Here is a 5000-nt window from a genome sequence, read left to right on the forward strand (position 1 = left end):
CCCAATCCCTAGCACGAAGGAGGTTCAGCGGGTTACCCCGACCTTTCGGCCTAGGAAGACACGCTGATTCCTTCAGTGTAGCGCGCGTGCGGCCCAGAACATCTAAGGGCATCACAGACCTGTTATTGCTCAATCTCGTGCGGCTAGAAGCCGCCTGTCCCTCTAAGAAGAAAAGTAATCGCTGACAGCACGAAGGATGTCACGCGACTAGTTAGCAGGCTAGAGTCTCGTTCGTTATCGGAATTAACCAGACAAATCGCTCCACCAACTAAGAACGGCCATGCACCACCACCCACCGAATCAAGAAAGAGCTATCAATCTGTCAATCCTTCCGGTGTCCGGGCCTGGTGAGGTTTCCCGTGTTGAGTCAAATTAAGCCGCAGGCTCCACTCCTGGTGGTGCCCTTCCGTCAATTCCTTTAAGTTTCAGCTTTGCAACCATACTTCCCCCGGAACCCAAAAGCTTTGGTTTCCCGGAGGCTGCCCGCCGAGTCATCGGAGGAACTGCGGCGGATCGCTGGCTGGCATCGTTTATGGTTAGAACTAGGGCGGTATCTGATCGCCTTCGAACCTCTAACTTTCGTTCTTGATTAATGAAAACATACTTGGCAAATGCTTTCGCTTCTGTTCGTCTTGCGACGATCCAAGAATTTCACCTCTAACGTCGCAATACGAATGCCCCCGCCTGTCCCTATTAATCATTACCTCGGGTTCCGAAAACCAACAAAATAGAACCGAGGTCCTATTCCATTATTCCATGCACACAGTATTCAGGCGGGCTTGCCTGCTTTAAGCACTCTAATTTGTTCAAAGTAAACGTGCCGGCCCACCGAGACACTCACTCAAGAGCACCCTGGTAGGATTGCAACGGGGTCCGCCTCGGGACGCACGAGCACGCACGAGGCGCGTCGCACGCCTTCAGCTCGCCCCACCGGCAGGACGTCCCACGATACATGCCAGTTAAACACCGACGGGCGGTGAACCAACAGCGTGGGACACAAATCCAACTACGAGCTTTTTAACCGCAACAACTTTAATATACGCTATTGGAGCTGGAATTACCGCGGCTGCTGGCACCAGACTTGCCCTCCAATAGATACTCGTTAAAGGATTTAAAGTGTACTCATTCCGATTACGGGGCCTCGGATGAGTCCCGTATCGTTATTTTTCGTCACTACCTCCCCGTGCCGGGAGTGGGTAATTTGCGCGCCTGCTGCCTTCCTTGGATGTGGTAGCCGTTTCTCAGGCTCCCTCTCCGGAATCGAACCCTGATTCCCCGTTACCCGTTACAACCATGGTAGGCGCAGAACCTACCATCGACAGTTGATAAGGCAGACATTTGAAAGATGCGTCGCCGGTACGAGGACCGTGCGATCAGCCCAAAGTTATTCAGAGTCACCAAGGCAAACGGACCGGACGAGCCGACCGATTGGTTTTGATCTAATAAAAGCGTCCCTTCCATCTCTGGTCGGGACTCTGTTTGCATGTATTAGCTCTAGAATTACCACAGTTATCCAAGTAACGTGGGTACGATCTAAGGAACCATAACTGATTTAATGAGCCATTCGCGGTTTCACCTTAATGCGGCTTGTACTGAGACATGCATGGCTTAATCTTTGAGACAAGCATATGACTACTGGCAGGATCAACCAGGGAGCTGCGTCAACTAGAGCTGAGCAGCCGGCCGCCCGGGAGTGTGTCCCGGGGGCCCGCGCGAACACGCAAGCGTCCGCTCAATTATTCTGCAAACAGGAGGAGGCTGAGCTCCCCTGCACCATACACCTCGAAACCCTCTCAGGTCCCGGCGGCGCGCAGCGCCGTCCTAAGTACTTGGTCGGGTTCGAGAGAGGCGCAATCGCCCGGGGTTTGGCGAGTAGACGCTTTAGGTGCGACCACCCGTGCTCCCAACTGAGCTTGCCGCTGCCGACAGAGGCCCGGGAGCGTGCTGTCGTGGCATTGCCGGCGGGAGACAACACGCGCCACCTACGGTGACCGGCAGCTCCAACGCCAGCGCCACAGAAGGACAAAAGCCCCACTTGGGTGCCGAAGCGAACTCTCCCAGCACAGCGCACGCGCCAACACGTCCGCACAGCTGCGATACAAACCACCTGCGAGAACCGCAGAGGCGACCGAGCAGCAGACGGCGTCGCGGCGCCGAGCGCCGGGCGGCGGCGCATCCTCAGCGCACACAGTCCTCAATCGGACCAGCACACTGCAGATGTCCACCGCGCTTCGCACCGGGCCCGCGAGGACCTACTTTGGCCGCACGGCGCCGCGTGCAGGGTGCGCCGGCGCGCAGCTGCGCCGCCTGCCGCCTCCGTCGGCCGGCGCGCCTGCCACTGGCCGCCCCCACCAGCCGGCTGTAGCGCGTGCGCCCACGCACCGCGCGGCCAGCACGCCGGGAGGCCCCCCCTCACCGGCCGGGGACGGTCCCACCCAGCCACCGCCGCGTATCGCTTCACACCCAGATGCCATTCACGTTCGTGGGCATGGTGGGTATCGCTGGAACAACCGGTTGGTAGCTCAACCGATCGTCGCCATCACTGATTCACCTCTAGCGAGAACAACCGCACCACAACGGTTTACCAGTTGTTCATTTGCGTAACGTCACCAGCAAACGTAGGCGTCCATCGCCATTTGCAAATTCAACGATTGTTGCATGCCTGTGTCAGGTGTCACGACACACTATGTCTGCCCACATACACGCAACAACATGTGCACGCTTCGCGAACACGTGGAAGGTGGCCCCCGTACGTATGCGATGTCCATTGCGCGAACGACTGTCAACCGGCCTCTGTCGCATGTCGCAGATGTGGAACGCAGTGCACCATGCTATCACGGTGTGTGAGAAGAGACGACTACGTCTGACAACACGCGCCACTACATCAACAGACGGCTCATGCTGATCGCCATCCAGGGCATACCACACTGCAATCCAGCTCTTATAGGGAGACGACACGTAGCTGAGTGCACAACATTTGGACCGCATGGTTCGCCGTTGTTGGCGCAGTCGTTGTACGGTCACATGTACCACGATGTATCATTCAGTACATGAGGACCAATGTGCAGTACAGTGTGTGATTTGGACGTACAACATCAGCGGACAGTTGACACAGGCCGTACCACAGCGTAGGCTAAGTGCTTCGCCATGCGAATGCCAATGAACAACTGCAAATGCCAATGAACAACTGCAAAGGGCATTGAGCATGTACGTCCTGCTGCCATCCACATTACAGTGTATAGCTGCAAGGTGTTTAACATGAAGCGATACACTGGGGACCGGGCAGTGCGAGTAGCAAACTATATTGCGGGGGTTGCAGTTAGGCAACACTACACTAATTTAACGCGTCGTATGACAATTACAGAGCAGGTTAAGGCCCAACGTGTGTTGGGTTAAGGCCCAACGTGTGTTGGGTTAAGGCCCAACGTGTGTTGGGTTAAGGCCCAACGTGTGTTGGGTTAAGGCCCAACGTGTGTTGGGTTAAGGCCCAACGTGTGTTGGGTTAAGGCCCAACGTGTGTTGGGTTAAGGCCCAACGTGTGTTGGGTTAAGGCCCAACGTGTGTTGGGTTAAGGCCCAACGTGTGTTGGGTTAAGGCCCAACGTGTGTTGGGTTAAGGCCCAACGTGTGTTGGGTTAAGGCCCAACGTGTGTTGGGTTAAGGCCCAACGTGTGTTGGGTTAAGGCCCAACGTGTGTTGGGTTAAGGCCCAACGTGTGTTGGGTTAAGGCCCAACGTGTGTTGGGTTAAGGCCCAACATAGGTTGGGTTAAGGCCCAACATAGGTTGGGTTAAGGCCCAACATAGGTTGGGTTAAGGCGCAACATAGGTTGGGTTAAGGCGCAACATAGGTTGGGTTAAGGCGCAACATAGGTTGGGTTAAGGCGCAACATAGGTTGGGTTAAGGCGCAACATAGGTTGGGTTAAGGCGCAACATAGGTTGGGTTAAGGCGCAACATAGGTTGGGTTAAGGCGCAACATAGGTTAGGTTAAGGCGCAACATAGGTTAGGTTAAGGCGCAACATAGGTTAGGTTAAGGCGCAACATAGGTTAGGTTAAGGCGCAACATAGGTTAGGTTAAGGCGCAACATAGGTTAGGTTAAGGCGCAACATAGGTTAGGTTAAGGCGCAACATAGGTTAGGTTAAGGCGCAACATAGGTTAGGTTAAGGCGCAACATAGGTTAGGTTAAGGCGCAACATAGGTTAGGTTAAGGCGCAACATAGGTTAGGTTAAGGCGCAACATAGGTTAGGTTAAGGCGCAACATAGGTTAGGTTAAGGCGCAACATAGGTTAGGTTAAGGCGCAACATAGGTTAGGTTAAGGCGCAACATAGGTTAGGTTAAGGCGCAACATAGGTTAGGTTAAGGCGCAACATAGGTTAGGTTAAGGCGCAACATAGGTTAGGTTAAGGCGCAACATAGGTTAGGTTGAGGCACAATATAGGTTAGGTTGAGGTACCGTATAGGTTAGGTTAAGGTACAGTATAGTTTAGGTTAAGGTACAGTATAGTTTAGGTTAAGGTACAGTATAGTTTAGGTTAAGGTACAGTATAGTTTAGGTTAAGGTACAGTATAGTTTAGGTTAAGGTACAGTATAGTTTAGGTTAAGGTACAGTATAGTTTAGGTTAAGGTACACATTGTTGTATGGAAAGGTGTAATGGGGGGGGGGGGGGGGGCGGCCGGTCGGTTTGTTGATTGTGATTATAGTAAGTGGATGCCTGCGGCATCATCTGATTTGCCACGTCAGGATGCACCTTTGGCTCATGACAGGCGGCGCTCCGATTCCATGCTTGTGGCAGACCTGTGTCTTTCATTCCTGCCATTGTTTGTGTGCTGTGAGAGGAGGCAGTATTGTGATGTTGGGTGCACCCCTGTGTAGGACATGTGTGGGTGTTGGTGGCTTAGCTGAGCAATGGTGGTTGTCGGGGGGGTGGGATATTCCGTTTTCTGAGTGGACCTCCCAGTCTGGTTATGACAGTGTGGATTGTCTCATGTGGCGGA

The 5000-nt window shown here is 53.8% G+C and overlaps 1 non-coding gene across 1 annotated transcript in view; it reads right to left on the reverse strand.

The window, feature by feature from the left end:
* LOC126448846 (small subunit ribosomal RNA) overlaps positions 1-1655 on the reverse strand; it is a 1910-nt gene extending 255 nt beyond the window's left edge. Inside the window, exon 1 of the ribosomal RNA XR_007584259.1 lies at positions 1-1655. This exon is cut by the window's left edge and continues 255 nt beyond it. This is a non-coding gene — a ribosomal RNA (small subunit ribosomal RNA).
* Positions 1656-5000: the final 3345 nt, after the last annotated feature.

This window comes from Schistocerca serialis, unplaced genomic scaffold (assembly GCF_023864345.2).
Source record: "Schistocerca serialis cubense isolate TAMUIC-IGC-003099 unplaced genomic scaffold, iqSchSeri2.2 HiC_scaffold_634, whole genome shotgun sequence".
NCBI classification, from domain to species: Eukaryota; Metazoa; Arthropoda; class Insecta; order Orthoptera; family Acrididae; genus Schistocerca; species Schistocerca serialis.